This window comes from Ylistrum balloti, unplaced genomic scaffold (assembly GCF_031769215.1).
Source record: "Ylistrum balloti isolate Yb309-2 unplaced genomic scaffold, AGI_CSIRO_Ybal_v1 Utg370742, whole genome shotgun sequence".
Lineage (NCBI taxonomy): Eukaryota > Metazoa > Mollusca > Bivalvia > Pectinida > Pectinidae > Ylistrum > Ylistrum balloti.
This window is the reverse complement of record NW_026782437.1, coordinates 598,728-618,791: the sequence shown is the minus strand read 5'-3', so window position 1 is coordinate 618,791 and position 20,064 is coordinate 598,728. Positions and strand designations below refer to the sequence as shown.

General features: G+C 34.7%; 10 non-coding genes across 10 annotated transcripts; 4 read left to right on the top strand and 6 right to left on the bottom strand.

Annotated features, from left to right (window-relative positions):
• Positions 1-68: 68 nt before the first annotated feature.
• Trnai-aau (transfer RNA isoleucine (anticodon AAU)) lies at positions 69-142 on the bottom strand. The gene has a single exon. It is a non-coding gene; the product is annotated as a tRNA-Ile (tRNA).
• A 2,887-nt stretch (positions 143-3,029) lies between these two features.
• Trnai-aau (transfer RNA isoleucine (anticodon AAU)) lies at positions 3,030-3,103 on the bottom strand. The gene has a single exon. It is a non-coding gene; the product is annotated as a tRNA-Ile (tRNA).
• Positions 3,104-4,626: 1,523 nt separating this feature from the next.
• Positions 4,627-4,700, bottom strand: Trnai-aau (transfer RNA isoleucine (anticodon AAU)). Its single transcript has one exon. It is a non-coding gene; the product is annotated as a tRNA-Ile (tRNA).
• A 1,640-nt stretch (positions 4,701-6,340) lies between these two features.
• On the bottom strand, positions 6,341-6,710 carry Trnad-auc (transfer RNA aspartic acid (anticodon AUC)). Its single transcript has 2 exons — positions 6,673-6,710; positions 6,341-6,376 (listed from the first exon to the last, which is right to left on the bottom strand). It is a non-coding gene; the product is annotated as a tRNA-Asp (tRNA).
• Positions 6,711-7,810: 1,100 nt separating this feature from the next.
• On the top strand, positions 7,811-7,884 carry Trnai-aau (transfer RNA isoleucine (anticodon AAU)). The gene has a single exon. It is a non-coding gene; the product is annotated as a tRNA-Ile (tRNA).
• A 4,647-nt stretch (positions 7,885-12,531) lies between these two features.
• On the top strand, positions 12,532-12,605 carry Trnai-aau (transfer RNA isoleucine (anticodon AAU)). The gene has a single exon. It is a non-coding gene; the product is annotated as a tRNA-Ile (tRNA).
• A 1,662-nt stretch (positions 12,606-14,267) lies between these two features.
• Positions 14,268-14,341, top strand: Trnai-aau (transfer RNA isoleucine (anticodon AAU)). Its single transcript has one exon. It is a non-coding gene; the product is annotated as a tRNA-Ile (tRNA).
• Positions 14,342-17,228: 2,887 nt separating this feature from the next.
• Positions 17,229-17,302, top strand: Trnai-aau (transfer RNA isoleucine (anticodon AAU)). Its single transcript has one exon. It is a non-coding gene; the product is annotated as a tRNA-Ile (tRNA).
• Positions 17,303-18,622: 1,320 nt separating this feature from the next.
• Trnai-aau (transfer RNA isoleucine (anticodon AAU)) lies at positions 18,623-18,696 on the bottom strand. The gene has a single exon. It is a non-coding gene; the product is annotated as a tRNA-Ile (tRNA).
• A 776-nt stretch (positions 18,697-19,472) lies between these two features.
• On the bottom strand, positions 19,473-19,546 carry Trnai-aau (transfer RNA isoleucine (anticodon AAU)). Its single transcript has one exon. It is a non-coding gene; the product is annotated as a tRNA-Ile (tRNA).
• Between the last annotated feature and the right edge of the window lie 518 nt (positions 19,547-20,064).

Sequence of the window (20,064 nt, the reverse complement as noted above, 5' to 3'; positions counted from 1 at the left end):
TTTTAATAACTATCTGTAACTCATAATGAAAGCAAACTTGAAAACAAACAAAAAAATGTGTAGGTGAATGGCCAGTGTGGGGGTCGAACCCACGACATTCGCGTTATTAGCACGACGCTCTAACCGACTGAGCTAACCGGCCGCCATGTATTTCATTCCTATATGTGAGGTTTTTCAGTATGATACAATGTTAACTTTATAAAACTAGATGATGTCATTTATATCTTCACACATGACTTAATTTGGAACCTGCTGCTGTTGGACGTTTTATTCCATTTATGTGAAAGTTTTGTCAGGGTTTATTTTAACTTTTCCTAATGATTTTTCAAAGTATTCTTAGAATCAAAATATCTTATTCTCAATTACGACAAGAGAAATTGCTGAAAATACCCATGGCCGTCTTAATATAGCACTTATATCACGAAATGATTTTGAAAACGAAACTAGAAACTCAGTTAAAACAGCAACAACACAGTAAGTAATCAGAAAAAAATCTCTAATTATATATAAGTATTGCGCAACTCAAGTTATTTTTAGTACACTTCATATGATCATGTGATCAACATTCGATGTAAATCTCTACCAAAGATTTATAGTTGATGAGTCCTTTCAATACTTGTTAATGCCGGAGTAATCTAATTATACGCTTGAATAATCATACTTTCTTATTACTCCGTCAAAATGCTACCTTAAAAATAATTCAGTCTACCTTATGTCGATAAACAGTTACGTATTTCAATGACGTACGCCAGTAAATGTATAGAAAGACGTTATATGTATAGACAGACATTATACGTATAGACAGACGTTAACTGTATAGACAGACGTTAACTGTATAGACAGACGTTATATGTATAGACAGACGTTATGTGTATAGACAGACGTTATATGTATAGACAGACGTTATATGTATAGACAGACGTTATATGTATAGACAGACGTTATACGTATAGACAGACGTTAACTTTATAGACAGACGTTATATGTATAGACAGACGTTAACTGTATAGACAGACGTTATATGTATAGACAGACGTTATGTGTATAGACAGACGTTAACTGTATAGACAGAAGTTATACGTAGACAGACGTTATATGTATAGACAGACGTTATATGTATAGACAGACGTTATATTATAGACAGACGTTATATGTATAGACAGACGTTATACGTATAGACAGACGTTATACGTATAGACAGACGTTATATGTATAGACAGACGTTATATGTATAGACAGACGTTATACGTATAGACAGACGTTAACTGTATAGACAGACGTTATACGTATAGACACTTCTAACGAATACCTAAGTGAAAAATGATAGTTTTGACAGCCGATTGTCTTTAGAGATACATGTCCATTTATTACATATATATCCACAAGGTGTCGCACACTGAACCTTCAATTTCGCCGTAAAAATGTGCGAGGAAAGCAGAGAGCTGTAGTGAACGTAATTCCTAAATTATCTATGGTGATTATAGAGAGTGAGTATATCAAATATTTTCTGGGCAAAATCTCAACGGAACAATCGAAATAATAACAAATGATGACAGCAGCACACCAAAAGCAAAAATGTCAAACATTTCTAGGCCAAAATGATGTGATGAAATGGTATACAGGATTTGCTGACTGAAACGGTACGTGTTTTGTAATTAATCAAAAATTATTATATTGAATGTTATAATGATGTTTTACAGTTAAATCAAGAAAATTGAAATGGCCAGTGTGGGGGTCGAACCCACGACATTCGCGTTATTAGCACGACGCTCTTTTTTTTTTTTTTATCTTTTATAGCACGACGCTCTTTTTTTTTTTTTTTTTTTTAAATTAATTTTAATGTACCAGCAAATAGGGCCTACGGGGTTGGTGCCCCGGAGGTTCCTCACAGTGCATATATAGATCGATGACAATATCATAGCTTACATAATATGATAATCAAATAATCATTAAAAAAACAATACATGTCGGTCTCTTCGAATGTGAAATAGTGAGTATTTTATCATTCCATCAGATTGAATAAAAATAGAATGTGTCTTTAATCTAATAAAGGCTTTATAATACACACCCTCAAATATTGCGTTAACATAATTCACAATGACAGTACTAAATTTCTTTCTGAAGAATTATTCTTCTCTAACAAGTGATTATTCTGTACCATGTATTTGGCAAAAAGAAACGGTTTATTGTTCACCTTGTAGTAAATTTGTACGTAGTCAAAATATTTACGAAGAGTATACATAAAAAAATTCCTCAAATCAACCTTTGACATTTTATTCACTACAAGATTTCTTCTTAGCACGACGCTCTAACCGACTGAGCTAACCGGCCCACATTTTCAGCTATTTCTAATGATATACAAGTATGGCGCAATTTAAACTATTTTCAGTGACACTTTATTTGAACACAGCATGATTATGTGATCAACCTACATTCGATGTAAATACTCACCAATGGTTTATTGTTGTTTATTCCTTCTAAAGACAAAAACATTTCACGAGTAATTTAATTCTACACTTGATAAACTTTGCTTTCCCCTACAGTCCGTCAAAGTGATATCTGAAAAAAAATAATTCAGTTGGTCACATTACATTAAACAGCGATCAGTTACGTATGTCTACATATATAGAAATACGTTATAGATTTTGATGGTATACCTTAACTAGTCCCTTCATTCGTTAATAGTAGGCATATTGTGAGTATATAAAATACTGTATCATTTCTCGGCAAGATTTTAACGGGACAATGGCAACAATAACATATGATGACAGCAACACACCAAAAGCAAAAACGTGAAGTATTTCCTGGCCAAAATGATGTGATATAATTTTTTATCTTGTAGAAAACTTTCATTTCCTACATTAAATGGTAATAATTAAACATTAACCTAGGTTCAGGTCATTATTCATTATGCAGCTTAAACGGTGGCTGTTTTGAAATATTAAATAAAAAGGTTAATTAACACTATAGCTTCGATGACGTTGTAATGTTTTAAATTAGGAATTAAAGTTAACAGGACAAAAAATTAATGGCCAGTGTGGGGGTCGAACCCACGACATTCGCGTTATTAGCACGACGCTCTAACCGACTGAGCTAACCGGCCTATACAATTGCTATTTATAATCATATACAAGTATGACAAAGTTTAAGCTATTTTCAGTGACTCTAAATTGGACATCCATATCATTATGTTATCAACCTATATTCGATGTAAAACGCTACCAATGGTTTATTGTTGTTTAGTCCTTCTTTAGACAAAAATCCTTTCATTTCTGAGTAATTTAATTCTACCATTGATAAATTTTGCTTTTCCCATCAGCCCATCAAAGTGATATCTGAAAAATAATTCAGTCGATGGTATTATACAGAGACATATATATGTCTCTGTATTATATTATACTACGATCAGTTACGTATGTCAATACATATATAGAAATACATTATAGATTTTGATGGCATACCTTAACTAGTCCCTTCATTCATATTTAGTATTCGATTGTTTGTAAATCATTATCACATAATCGGCCTGTTATCCAGTGTATATTCATATATGTCTTTGCATTTTCGTATGTGTAATTAGGATAATATACCATGGAGTGTGTTTCGCTTAGGCGTCCCCAGTCGATTTTTATCCTAAAATTTACAATTACATGTCCCAACAATAGGGCCTCAGGAGTTGGTGCCCCTGAGGTTACTCACAGTGCAAAATAAGAACAAAAGAGACATTCAAAGAATTTTAAAAAAATCGCAGTTCTGTTATGTATTTGTATCACAGGTCTTTGACAGATGAAGATTAACTAACATATTTAATAACAGGTAAATTATATTTCAACTTTTTCAAAAACATGTTTATTGTTAAGCCGCTCTAACCGACTCGGCGAACCGCTCTATTACAAATCTAAATATATATAAGTATGACGCAAAACCCTGTCAAAATGTCATTTTTCAGAGTTATATGACAAAACGTATTTTAAATGATATGGCATCTTCTGTGACATTGTATCACTTCTAAGCCTTAGAATACAAACAAAATTGACCAATTACAGATGGATACGCTCCTTTGAAGATTACAAAGCAACGACACCGAAAGCCAATACAACATACACATGCATGTCCTTATGCTACCCCAGGGTTCATCTGTTGTACATCAAAGGATCAAACTAGTCTTCTCGTTTTATTCATAATGTGTCGCACAATGAACCTTCAATTTTGCCATGAAATGTTCCAGAAAAGCAGAGAGCTGTAGTGAACGTAACTCCTAAATTATCTAGGATGGTTATAGATAGTGAGTATATCAAATATTGTATATGTCCCCGGCAAGATTCCAACGGGAAAATTGAAGCAATAATGTTTAATGAAAGTAACATACCTAACACACCTAGAGCAAAAACGTCAAGTATTTCCTGTTCAAAATTATCTGAAGCAACTTCCATCTAGTAGAAAACTTATGTTTTTTATATTTATTGGTTATAACTTAATCTCAGTATCCAAGGTTTACATCTTCATTAATTATGCAGAATTTCTGGCTAAAACATTGCATTTTTTTTTGAAAAATATGAGACATGGTTCAACTGACACTATAACCTGGGTGACGTCATCATTGTCTAGTTATATCAAAATCTAAAATGGCCAGTGTGGGGGTCGAACCCACGACATTCGCGTTATTAGCACGACGCTCTAACCAACTGAGCTAACCGGCCTGTATAAGTCAGATATGTCAATGGTTGCTTGAAATCCCTATCTAATATCATTATCTGACGCAATTTCGGCTATTTTTAGTTCTTCTTTATCTGGATTATTATGGTTATAAGGTGCAATTCCGACTTGTTTGTCTTTAGTACAATCCTTATCATTAATTCTATAGTTTCATGTAGTGGTGACGTGATTATAGGGTTTTTATGGTATTTGAGCAATTACTGTTTGTTTTACTTTCTTATCGCCTACTTTCATTATCGCAGGGACAAATTCAGTGTACCGTCTGACCTCAAACACTGATACATAATGTAAATATTATTCATATCAGATACGTTTTATTTGCTGGTGTGTAATGACACGATCGTGTCTATTATCATTTATAGTTCATTTCAGTTTGCCAGTGAAATATAGGAATTTATCATTTTGATAAATTTTATATCAGTACTTTGACCAACCAGAGCGATGTTTTCATGACACGTTGGTTTTTTTCTTGTTGTTTTTCATATCACTGCATTGAAATTCCCTGCTTTTCCTATTGGGTCCCAAATGAAGGGAATATTGAATAAGTTGGTTTTCCATCAAATATTTCCCGTGTATGTTTTATAATTTGATATACACACTTAATCATCAATAGGGACCATCAATGTCAATATGAACATTTTTAGCAAAACTATTTTTTCCTTTTGTTAAAATAACCTCCATGCATTGTCTCTTTTTGTGCTTGTGCCGTATGCCATCAAGCGATAAACATGACTTAAGGATTCTCAAGCAAAATGTTTGCATGGCCACCTAAATCAACGTTTGCACGTGTATTACTGGCAAATAAAACAAGTTTGGAGGCCATTATATACGATATACCACCAGAATCATATTTTGGGCAAAACAACATTTGGTGGCGCGGTTTTGCTTTTCATGAGTGCTTTTCTCTAAAATGTAAACTTTGTTTGATCAAGTTATGTGTTTTGAAGATTATGGCATATCTGTTGAAGTCAAACATTTTTTAGACTTTGGAAATGCCTTTTAAGTACGTCTTTTGAAAACACTTCCGGTTCTGTATAGTTTTGTTCGATGCCTACATATATTTATATATAAACTTGTATATCCTGTTGAGATGTCATTGAATATTTTTTCTTGAAAACAACGAACATAATTAAGTCCAATCTAAGACATAAAATATAAACTTTATTTGTACAACAATTGCGAAACAAGTTATTTCAACTTATATCAATCACTCTTGTTGACCCGGATGTATGAGCGCGAGGGGTCTTATTGTGGGAGAAACCGGAGTACCAGAGGAAAACCTACGTTGTCGGGCAGGTGACCCCTTACCTTTGCACGTCCGAACCCGAACGGCTAGGTGAACAGCGAGTTTGTTACCACTGCGCCACCCGACCATCCTAAGACATGTCTAAGACATTTATGTCTTAGACGTACCATTTATGTCTTAGACGTGGATCGTACCTTACTTTAGCCAAGTTTATATGAAACCAATTTTGTGATTGATTCTGTGCATTTAGCGATAATTTTGCTATATATAGCTTTACGGTGGATGCCTTTTTTCAAGATTTTACAACAAAATCACTGATATTCAAATATATAAGATATAAGAATTTTTCTGGAAAACAAAATCTTGACAAAAGAATGATGGCCAGTGTGGGGGTCGAACCCACGACATTCGCGTTATTAGCACGACGCTCTTTTTTTTTTTTTTCTTGTAAAAATAAAAATTTTATTATCCCAGCAATAGGGTCTCAAGGGTTGGGGCCCTTGAGATTCCTCACAGTGTAATCATTTCATAATCATGTATTAATAATAGATAAAAGGTAAAAAGAAAAATCACATGTTTCATAACAAAGTAACCATAACTATCACAGACGAAAGTTTTACAAATTAACTGAGACACGATCGTCAATCACAGATACAATATTGTTATCACAAATAAAGTATTTTCGGAAAAGTGAAACATTGTTTTTCTTTCGATAGCACGACGCTCTAACCGACTGAGCTAACCGGCCTATACATCTCCACTGTCAGTGTTTGAGCAAACAACTTTGATGTCAAAGGGATTTGATTTTAACTTCTATGATTTTGACTTTCCTCTCACTAAGTATTGATGTTTATTCATTTGTTTAAAAAAACGATACCTTTAATGGTATGGTATTAGTCAAGTACGTGTAGCAGTACTGATTTGGAAAAAAACTAGAAAATGTCTGTAAGAAATAATAGTGAAAGGTCCGAATGAAGTTGTTAGGTGGTATATACTGATTTGGGACGCGACGGGACGGGATGGGACGGGACGCGACGCGACGGGACGGGACGGGGACGCGACGGGACGCGACGGGGACGCGACGGACGGGACGGGACGCGACGGGACGGGACGGACGGACATGGGCAACGCTATATGCCCCCGGCCATAAATGGCGGGGGCATAAAAATACAAAATTTACATTTTATATCAGGAATAAAAACATATTTTTTATCTTTCCTATTTTATCTAAAATATTGCGCATCATTCCAATTTATCAAAGATAGGCATGCTTTGTTAACATAGAACCTAAGTGATGAAAATAACCAATAACCAATTTTAAAAACGAATTTTTAAGAGACAATACAATATTTCATATAGAGGATGTTGGAGGTAAGTACCAGAATGTAGCCAGGTTAGTGATGGGGGTGAGGTAGGGGGTGAGGTAGGGGTCTACAATTGAAGAATAACGTAGCACGCGAACCCGCAACACGAATAACGCAATGGATATAAGATAAATTATGAAATAAAGTGCTTCATACAGCTTTTCTTTCACCCATCTAGAACTAGGTAGGATTTCGTACAGGTAAGGATTAGATTACAAGCTGAGGTGGTTTCTCTTAACAACTTATCGTTATTGAAACCATCTTAAGAAGACAAAAACTAAGGAAAACAATAAAATAAATAGAAAAACCCTTTTTAAAATAGATTAAAAATGAATCTACTTCTTTGCTATGTAATCCACACTCATTGATATAAGGAAATAATCAGTGTCTTTGCTGAACGTCCAAACCTCAACGATGTATACGATACACGTTCAACTGGCATATTGAGAATATAGCACAGTTAAATGACTATATGGGGCATGGCGGCCGGTTAGCTCAGTCGGTTAGAGCGTCGTGCTAATAACGCGAATGTCGTGGGTTCGACCCCCACACTGGCCATTTATTTTTTTTTTACTTATTATTTATTTTTCTTTTCCCCTTTTTTAAAATGTGTATGGAGATGTTGTTATAAATAGAAGTCTATACACAACATTATTTGATATAAATTATTAAACTTGTGAGTTTACCACTGCCAATGTTAATTATCTAGAAGGATGAAACGGCTGTATCGAGTAGTTTGACTCATTGTTCGGTTATCAGGATTTGTGAACAATCTAGAGAAAATAATTTCAAAATATCACTTGCATGTTTGCAGAAAAATAAACCTACTTTTGACTGATATAAATTTAGCTTAATGTTGATAATAAACGATAATATTTTTAGTATTACAATTATCTATATTGCAGCTCAACATTTTTGTATGATTTTTTCCCCTTACCATGCAATGTCAGCAGCAGGTTTTCTTTGTAACTTTCCTCTTAATATATTTTAGCGCCTTCAACATCGATTAACAAAGTTAGGTAAGAGGTCATTCAGCACGATAAGATAACGGATCAATTGTATTCTAAGCATGGCAAGATTTCATGGTTAAAAAGCAAAAGAGAATTCTTCTGTCTATAACTCTGTCCGTAAGTTCAATATTCAGAATCACTTTTCACCCGAAATCGGAGGTAAGACTCGTTCATATTGTCGCATTACTTAAAATTTGTTTATATTTAAACATAAACTCCATAATTTATTTACAACACACTGACGAAATAAATATAAACAAATAAAATACACGAGATAAGATACAAAATTCCATATTTTTCCAGACCATTTTGTCGACAGGTTGTCCTAATTATTTATTATATCAATTAGTTGAATTCTGTGGCAGAAAATGGAAATGACTGAATTCAATAATATTTGGAGAATCGATATGTGTATGGTAATGCCTATAATTGCTCTGTGAAGTGAGGTACTCTGTTCATTGTCTTACATACATTTACATCATCTTAGTTTAACTTAGTCAAATGAAGTGAATAGCCATTAGTATCCTACCCTTGGTCACCATTGATCACATTGATTTACATCACGGTTACCACATTATCAGTCTGTTATCCAGGTTATTCTCGTATATATGTCACCAGTGTAATATACCCTGGGGCGTTATTCATAGGAAGCGCCAGTCAGAAATTGATGATATGGACCGCTGGCTTTAAAATCTGTCAAACTTTATACCTTTTCTGAGTTCCATGATAATATAATCTCACACTTGTTTTAAATTCATGAAATATTTTATTAAACGTTTTACTTCTTCAAGACTTGCAAAAATGTATTACACAGTAAATATTATGTTTAAGTCATATATTATACTGTATATTTTAACATAAGTAATGGACCATCAATTGTATTATGAAAATTTAAATCAAATCTTCTTTTCATTTTGGAAAAATAAACATTGTGTTACTCACTGCAGTATCTCTTTTTGTATTTGGTGCTGTTTGCCAGCAAGATATACACCCAACTTAATGATAACCTGGATAAAACTATGTTACTTCCATACTCTTACGAAACACAAGTTTGCTTGGCCACGTAAAGCAACATTTGCATACGTATTACAATTAAATCATGCACGTGCTCATAATGTATTTAAAAATGGCTCGTCGAAAATTGACATGCTGAAAGATGGCAAGCTTCTGGAACTGTTTCAAAGTGGTATGACATACATGTAAGTACCTGAAGGTTTTAATTCTTTCTGTTACTTCTGGCTCAATACAGCTTTAGAACTAACAGGGCATGATGACGAGAGTCGAAGACCTCGTAAGATTACTGATGGAGAAGATAGAACATAGACTTAATCATTGATTGATTAATTGGACGTCCTTTTCGCGTCTATAGCCAAGGCCAGACACAAGGGGCACCGACTGATTCTGAACTCACAATTGATTATCTCCTTTCAATACAGAATTAGATACAAGTAATCCAAGTGCATCATATAGCTGTTTCGTCCTTCGAGGACTCGCCAGTGAGGCAAAATGTCCAAATCGTGAAATGACAGTGGCGGCCGAGGATATTCAAAATGGTCGATATAAATATAAAAACAACAACAACAACAACAACAACAACAACAACAACAACAACAACAACAACAACAACAACAACAACAACAACAACAACAACAACAACAACAACAACAACAACAACAACAACAACAACAACATTCAAAATCCAATTTTAATCATTTAAAAAGAATGTCAAGTATGTGTTTATATTTTGAATCGTGCCGCTATCTTTAAAGACACATTATGTATGTCTTGATGTGTAGGTACAGAGAGAACTAGATACTATGGAATATCGAGATGAGGACACCAGTTTATTTGTAACTAGTCGATAGCAATATTAATGAAATTCGATTATTTTTCAAGATTAAAAAAAAAATCAAAATCATAAATACACACTGTCACAAAATGACCAGATCAAACTTATAACACGCCTGTTGGAATAAATCAGTTTGATTCATATACCTTCGACGAATAAACACATCACAAAAACGCGACTCTGTTGATAAAAAATGACCGATTTGGCTAGATTTAAAACGTACTGTGCTGATTGTATTTTCTTTAAGAACATAAAAAGAAAAATGGATATCGTGGAGTTTTGATGAAGATTAGGCATTCATATATATATATATGTATAGTAATCAACCAGTATACAAAAAACGATATGTTTTGTGACGGCGCTAAAATGATAAAGGTTTTAGATGTACGACCTTGAAAACTTTGCAATATCGCAAATTACGGATATATTGGCTTCACATAACTTGGTACAAGATTTCCGGTAGTGAATGATTTGGTTTAAGGCCAATGCGTTCGTTAAACCTTGGGCGAGGGTTGTAGGCAAATTGTACTAAAGGTAAACGATCTAATAAGACATAAATATCATCAGCCAGAAAGGCTGTAAGAGTTTCAGAACGTTGTTCCACATAACAGTACTTATACCTGTTGATACCGACTCTATCATGCATTCTAGTTTTCATTTAAAATATTTCAACGATGTTTTTGGTGTTGTCTATAAATAAAAATACAGAATTAATAAATTATATCAATAATTGTGAAATTTTCATTTCCAGATAGATTATAATTATCTCACCTTTTCGTTCACTGGTGGTAATTCGACATTACTAATTGACCAAGCTGAACCAGAAGAAGCTTGCCCTTTCGGACTACCTGGTTTTGTATTTTCCTTTTTTCTCATGGTCTCATTGCTATGATGATCATGAACATCTATATGTCTTTTGCTTAAGATTCATTGATTGTTTTTAAAAACAGTGTCTGTATTTTACTAGCCGATGACATTTGAAGTCCATTTGTTACACGATAATATTACCTAGAGCGAAACTATACATTTGTATATACATATATATTTTATTATAAGATTGTTTTGATAACATCGTTTATTGTATCTATATTTTTTATTATGCCACAATGAAGAGAAAAATAGATTGAAATTAGAAATATCGATCAATTTTGCATGATGTAATGATCCTTATGCCTACGCTGTATATTTGTACTTTTAAAATCGGGTTGCTATCGTGGTTTTTAACATATATTTTAAATTAAAGCAACCTCACCCAGTCACTACTCTCCAACACTTTTAGCACATTTTATGTTTTGTTGATTTAGCTTTATTTTCGATGCACATCGTCACACTTCTAAATAAAGGTTGAAATCGCGCTATTTTTATAAAAAAATGTCTACCTGGTCAAAGCGGTCACTCAATAGTCCGGTACGGTTTATGTGGCCCGATTGAGTATAAGCACACAGGCGTTGTTTCTTCTTTCATGTAGTTTATTTAGGTACAAGCAGAGTCATAGTTTGTGAGAGATGGTGTTCCTTTCTCCAGCGCTCCCCGGCCTTCTCTGACAAACCTCCATATCTGTCATCTATTTAACCCCACTGCCAAAATTGACCGTTGATAAAACCCCATTTAACTCGTGTATCTTGAATCATGAATTTACGGTGTTAGCTAAATTATTGCTGACCAACACAACCCGTAAATCAATACATACTAACTTTATATAGGAATGGGAACAGAGATAATACGTATATGGAAATAGATACACATACAATTGTATACTGCGTAATTTAATGTGACGAAATCTTCCTGGTCAGTTTGTAAAGTAATCCTACTTCACCTGCTTATAGTGTTCAATGTCTTGCCACATCAGCGTAAATCTTATTAACTAAAGATACACATTAGGTTTGATAAGAAATATTAGATCAACGGTACATTAATAACTTCTAATGAAACCAATACCAGTAATTGATTTTGTTTCTGTTATATTAAAAAAAAAATGATGGAACACCATTTCCCTATAAGCCATCTGGCTACATTAAAAAAAACAGGAATAGCAATGCCTATCTATGTGGGAAAATGAAAGTTCGTCTATGTTGTATCCAGTGGTTGGAGACCACTTACAGTCATCTCTCGCTAACACACCCCGAAAGATATATAGATAACATCGTTGTGATAGTATCAGCGATATTCACATTTTTGTTGATATGTTGGTATTTTATTCTTGTTTTATGGTAATAAATTATATGAGAATGGATTATTTTTGGTGTTGAAATTATCTACCTTTTCATTATCAGAAAATTTGCAGACAAGATCCACAATTCGATTTCACTACTTGTCAGATGCATGAAACAGTGCAGACAAAGTGTAGGCCGGTTAGCTCAGTCGGTTAGAGCGTCGTGCTAATAACGCGAATGTCGTGGGTTCGACCCCCACACTGGCCATTAGAATTTTTAATATAATTAATCATGACGTATGTTTTTTTTTCATACTAAAATGAACTTTTTTCTAATCCGATTCTCTAAAATGTATGAGAATCAATGATGTTGGTAACTGTTAATCTAAACGGAGACTTCTGACAATCTCCCTATAGACAAAGGCGAATACAGTAGTCACACTTTAACGTAATGTGTTATTTCATGTATCTTAATATATTCTACATGTGGAATCGACTACTGTTGATTGTGAACAAACAATATACACTAGATTGTCTACCTTTATTTCGTCAATGGAAGTGTACAATAGAACACCTGGTAACTTCTCTATGATTGACAAAAACATCCTCGATACTCCAGGAATTATGATCACTTTCGCTCTCTGCACCCCTGAGACATGTCATAGTAAACTTGAAGGTTCCATGTGCGAAACCTTGCAGACAAGATGAGAAGCCTAGTTTAATCCTTTTGTACATCAAACGAATTCCAAGGTCACATAATGGTATATTGTAATTTCTTTGAAGTTTGGTGTCGCGCCTTTGTAATCTTCAAAATGAGCGTATGACGCAACTCTTTATGTAATAACGGCGCTAATGTAATGATTGTTACATTAAGCGTTGCGATCGTTACGCTTAATGTAATAAACTTATCTTTATTACATTAAGAGTTGCAATTGTTACGTTTAGAGTAATACAAAATACATTATTACACTAAGCGTTGTGGTTGTATTTAAATTACCGCTCATGTAACAATTTTTATACTGTTGCGGTACAATTGATTAATGTGTTTGTACTGTGATACTATTACTCACTTACAGCCCTTCACCATATAATGATTAAGTTCTTGTTGCATACGGATGTTGTGCTGGCACATGCCTCTAAGTTTACAATCACATCTCTCTTGTTGATCATGAATGGTTTGTGTAAAATTTGTTTTATTATTTAGCCAGATTACATCGTATCTTCAACTGTGATCTGTGTGGTACGTAACAGTTGCCCCGCTTACTGTAATAAAAATAACTTAATTACATTAAGCGTAGCCGTTGCAACGCTTGTACTAATTATTACATTAAGCGCCGTTATTACATTAAGAGTTGCATCAGTTTATACGCATGTGATTGGAATTTTTTGCGCCTGAAACCAATCCAATTACTTCACTTGTGCTTAATTTTGCCATGACATGTTCCAAGGATGCAGAAAGCAAAAGTGATTGTAACCCCTGGAGTACCGAGGATGCTAAAAAACAGACTAATACACCTTAAATATTGATTTTGTTTAAGCATTATGACAACATTTGTGACTTTCGAACTCAACATCAACGAGGTTCTGAAAGAAAATGCTTCTGTCACTCTTCCGAAACAGCTGGTTGGCTACTCCAGTAACAGTGTATATCTATATTACTTAAATAAAAAAAAAATCATTTTCCATCTGTTGCCTAAGTTTCATCTATCTCAGTTAGTATCATGTATTTGATAACATCACTGTTCTGTTGGTGATGACATCTATAGTCTGTTCGTATTAGAGTCACCTCGTAAACTGTTAATTAATAATGTTCACAGGTCACGCTTGATGAAAATAATTCTAATACACTTGTTTACATCTATACATCTGTACGCGTAAAAATTATAATCATTGATTAGTATGATTATGTAGGTAAATTGTATTTCATATAGGCCGGTTAGCTCAGTCGGTTAGAGCGTCGTGCTAATAACGCGAATGTCGTGGGTTCGACCCCCACACTGGCCAAAAAACTTTTTCAAAATGTATTTCTTTAATATTCTTAATTTTTGTCGAAGGTCCAGGCCTTCTACAATAAATTCAAGAGTATTTGTGAGTGTTTGAAAGCAACAACAAGAAATACATTTTTAAAAAACGACATGTTTGCAGAATTTTGCTTCAATTCAAATTCGATAAAACTATGGCAAAATATGTAGAAACGAAAGATTTACATGGAGACTCCTAGGGAATAAAAACAAGGAAAATAAGATGAGGTGTACGGAGTAAGCGTTTTCTGTTTCATCGACTACACCGGCCATGTAAACTTGTCACGTTCGTGCCAGAAGGTACACAAAATCGGAACCACCAGGCAGACTAACGATCATAAAACATATCCTACTTCATTGGGATATAGAATTTGCCCTTGACAAAGGTTGGCGGTCTGCTAGGTCATGAGGAAATGGAATATCATCCATTGTTACCATAAAACTTGCCCCAATAGCGCTTATCAATCGGCATCTCTTGAAAGTTTTCAAGAGTTGTTGACGCCTATTACGGATATTTGATACAAGCCCTAGAATATAGTATCAAATGCGACCTGTTAACACCATATGTTAGGGATGTTACTAACCAGAAACGGTTTATTCAATATAGAGAAGTAGTATCACACAGCTTAGTGGTAGGCTGTCCACGTTGATTATGTTGAAAGAAAAAGTCGAGGTAAGCAGTTGATGTCGAAGTCTGCTCTGTATATCCGTGTGAACAATAAATAACATTCTGTTAAGACAGGACATTAGCAATATATCTTAAAGTGATAAAAAAAACCTCTTTTCACCAGGGAATGAAGATTTTTCTCTCGTTTGGAATGGAGTATTTTATTGCATGAAATTGGAAAATCACCTTTTTTATACAATATACTTTATCCAGGAGAAGTTGCTCAAGTCTGACAATAAAATATTCAAAATCCACATGGCATTAATCTGACTTCTGGAGTACAGTACACCGAATCAAGATTACACAGTACACCTTAGTAATGGTAGGCAGAAACTTGGTTGACTGTTTTGGTTTAATAACTAAACGAGCCCGAAATAAATCGTCACCATCTCATGAATTGCTTCTTTGTCTTAAATTGAATGATGACATTATCCACAAAATTAACCGATACCTAGCCGTATAAAAAGTAAGAGGAACATTAAGGCACTTTACCTAATCCTCCAAATAAATGTTACAAATCCATCATCCATGACAAAACTTATCCACATCTGGTGCGTCAAAATTACTAATATACAGTGGCTGTACAAAGGCATGCGTTCTTTTTCAATCAAACTAGTCTCGGTTTCCGATTATCACAAAGACGTGTGATCGCCAATACATTTGCAATCAATAATTGTTTTCACAAATCTGACACGGTTATCCTAACTTGACAGAGGACGGGCTCTTGCAATGCTCCTGGGAGGTAGCATTTAACACTAGGACGCTACTCCCTTCGGAGTTCCCAAATCGACTATCAGTCGGTTAGTTTCATGTTTCAACGCCATGGGAAGAGTTGATGACAGACCAAAACCGGACGTCCATGTGTAATGTCGTTACGTCCAGATCGGTTCATTAGTCCTTTCCACTTGCGTGACAGGATATTAGCGGCAGCCGAAACGGCAGGAAATACCATCAGTAAAGCATGTCGCATTTAGGTATATTGCGCGTAGATATTATTTTATCAAACCGTTAGGTCGAAGTTTCGTTTCTTTTCCTCTTTGTATACATTATTTCCTGTTTCTAATTTTTAAATAACCGAGAAGATAGATGTTCAGCCTCTGTAGCTACTGTAAAAGCACATATTTTCCCGTGGCCCAATTTTCGTCTAAAAAACTGTCTTTCATCATTACTTGATTTTTTGGCCAAATATTTTAGCTCAATAACTCCATTTTCTTTATTTCAACAGTTCATTTATACACGGATTCGAGAATTAAGATAATCTCTAATATGAACGAAAATTAATCCGAGCAAAAATTAATGACCTTGCAGTATCATGTGCAACGTTCTAAGTGTAAATACTGCAAACGAGAATATCACAAGGGTTTGTTTTGTCGGCCTACTTCATCCTCGATACTCCGGGGGTTACGATCACTTTCGCTCTCTGTAACTCTGGAACATGTCATAGCAAAATTAAGCACAAGCGAAGTAATTTGATTGGTTCAAGGAGAGAAAAAATATGACCAATCACAAGCTAATACGCTCATTTTGAAGATTACAGAGGAGCGACACCAAGCTTCAAAGCCATTACAGTATGCAGTTCTTTGACGTCGATAATCGTTTGATGTACATCAGGGGTGCAGAGAGCGAAATTGATGGTAACCTCTGGAGTATCGAGGATGGGTCTTCTTTCAATGTAAAACATTACCCAGTGGAAAGTTCTCCGTCATAATGGCTTTAGATAAAGCGATTCTAAGGTTCTGGATTTCAAATATTTAAGGGCATTTCGTGTCTAATAAGTTATTTTAGAACGTTAAGGGAAAATGGAGAACTTTGCCAAGTCTCTGTTGCCTGTTCTGTTATCTTTGTAAATAATTGCCAAGAGGGAGATCATTCTCACCGGTATGTCGACAAACTCCGTCAATCTACTGGTCACCATGTTCTATGTAGAGTTCACCGATACACGTCACTAGGATTTGAGTCAGTGATAGCTGCCATATGTTACATCGTACTGATACAGTAGTATTGATAATAACTAATTCGATTGTTGATATAAGCTAATTATATAGTACTGATGTTACGGCGGTAATTAACAACGTATGGTAATATAGAAGGACTCTTTCTAGTTGTAATACCTGTGATCTATTACCTCGTGATGCAGAAATGCCTATCAATTCGTCTATCTACGACGTATGTAGGTGTATATATTGTAAGCGTTGTTTATAGCGGCCGGTTAGCTCAGTCGGTTAGAGCGTCGTGCTAATAACGCGAATGTCGTGGGTTCGACCCCCACACTGGCCATTAACTTTTGTTGTTGATTCATTTTGTTTTAATAATATACATACATTAAAATAATTGCTTTTAAAACCTTGTGGGACGTCTGTCAAAAATACATATGACAATTACTGCACAATTCACGAAATATAACATTCTCGATATTCCAGGGATTACGATCACCTTCGCTATCTGCACCCCTGTGACATATCCAGGCAAAATAGAAGGCGCAAACGAACTAATCTGATTGGATTTAGGAGGGAAAAAGCTGACCAAGCACAGGCTGATAGGCTCCTTTGGAAATTACAAAGGAGAAACAACGAACATCAAAGCCATTACAATATACTGTTATGCGACCTCGAGATTTGTTTATAACAATAATAAACTTTATTTATTTTACAACAATTGCAAAGCAAGTTTTTCCAACTTATATAAATCACTCTTGTTGGCTCGGATGGAAGCGTGCGAGCTTCGTTTGATGTACATCAAAGGATCAAACAAGTCTTTCGTCTTGTCCACAAGGTGTTGCATATGGAACCTTCAATCTTGCATGATATGTTTCAGGGGTGCAGAGACCGAAAGTTATCATAACACCTGGAATATCGAGAATGCAAAATAGCATAATAATGGTGGTATTGTACACAATTATGTAACATATTCACGGATATAAGGCCTTAGGTATTAGAATTATGATATACCCACATGGCTACCACACATGTGTCCCTACATCGTTTAGATTCAAATAGGAGAGGTAAAAACCTAGTAGTTATATAGCTCTCAAGATAGTTTTGAAAACTGCTGAATCATTTCTTCGATTCATGATGTTGCTAAAATCAAAGCTCACGGGGAAAATACGATAAAGAATTATGATGAAAATAAAAAAAATTGACAACGCTTATTCTTGTTGATCACCTGGTCTTGTTCTGTTTCATTACACTATAATCCGTATCATCATTCTCATAATCTGTCTTTCTTTCTTTTGATTCTCTGTTTAAATAATGGATTCATTCACTTTCGAATCCCGTCTGCCAGGTACGTTTTTGAGGATGATCTAATTTTAGTAAATAAAGCTAACGATGTTGATGAGAAGAGATATTATAAGGAAATTCTAAAGGCACAGTGGGCAGTTATTTTAAACGTTCTCGGTACATACATTTTGGTGCCCTCAATGGCAACTGGCGTTAGTTATATTACATGTGTAGTTTTATTTCGATGAAGAAACGCATATATATAAAACGCAAACATGCCTAAAATTAAAGACAAATATAACTAATATAAAATAATGTAAAGACTTATCATATCAATGTCAAACAAGATATTTTAAATGGATCAAAGAGATAAAATTAATGGCCAGTGTGGGGGTCGAACCCACGACATTCGCGTTATTAGCACGACGCTCTAACCGACTGAGCTAACCGGCCGCTATAGACAACACTTACAATATATACACCTAGATACGTCGTGGATAGACGAATTGATAGGCATTTCTGCTAACCGGCCTCTATTATTATCATCCTTTATTCCTCAAAGATGAGAGTATACAATAGAAAATTACCAGATAAAAATATTAAGTTATGTAATAAACAAGTTGTGGTTAATGCAAGTTTCGTTATCGCTCACTATATCATTGTTCTTTAGGGAGGGGTATATTCACCCTTGCATTAAAACTGGTAAGTCACATTGTATCAGGTCCGCAACATTAAAATAGATCTGTGCCGATTTCCAAAGGAAATAAGTATTGCCATGCGCAGATTCAAAGCACACCGTTTTGTCATCAAAATCATAACTGTCTATGGTTCCTTTGAATAGAGTAACAACAAGGTCTTTTTCTGCCATTTGAGACAATACGCTTGAACACCAGAGTAGTTTATCACCTGATGAAGGTATCTCTTAAAATGAATGTCACTTTGCAGTCCGTGACGAAATGCCTAATGACGTCATAGAAGCGTTTCCCGCACTTGCTTCATATTTTACTTTGTTCTCTGTTGGTGGGCAAGTTGTCATTTTATAATTACTTTCTTGTCGGTGTTTTCTAACTTTAATAAATCATACGGCTTGCTATATGTCGAATGTAAGCGATTACACCGACTGTAATTGTCCTGTGTATTTTCGACAGACGTTCCACAAGGTTATAAAAGCAGTTATTCTGAAATGTAAGTATATAATTAAAACAAAATGAATCAATGACAAAAATGAATGGCCAGTGTGGGGGTCGAACCCACGACATTCGCGTTATTAGCACGACGCTCTAACCGACTGAGCTAACCGGCCGCCATGTATCACATTTCAATAGGTGAGGTTTTATAGTATGGTACAATGTTGACTCTGTAATACTAAGTGATGTCATTTATATCTTCACACATGACCTAATTTGGAACCAGCTGGGTTTTTAAGATCAAATAACATTATTTCTGTATGACTTTTTATTCCACTTTAGTGAAAGTTTTATCACGGTTTATGTAAACTCTTCCTAATGATTTTTCAAAGTTTTTTTTAGAATCAAAATATCTTTTTTCTCATTTTTCCTCTCTCAAAAGGACAAGCAGAATTGCTGGAAAACCCTGGTCGTCTTAATATAGCACTTAATAGTAATATATCACGAGATAATTTTGAAAACGAAACTAGAAATCGGTCAAAGCCGCAAAAGACACGGTAAGTAAACTGAAAAAGACCCATCTCTACATACATTTGATATATCTAGAATACAATCATATAAAACCTTGTACAACATAAATATACAACAAATATATACCTACAACAAAATGCTGAAAAAATCGCTCGTCTCTATA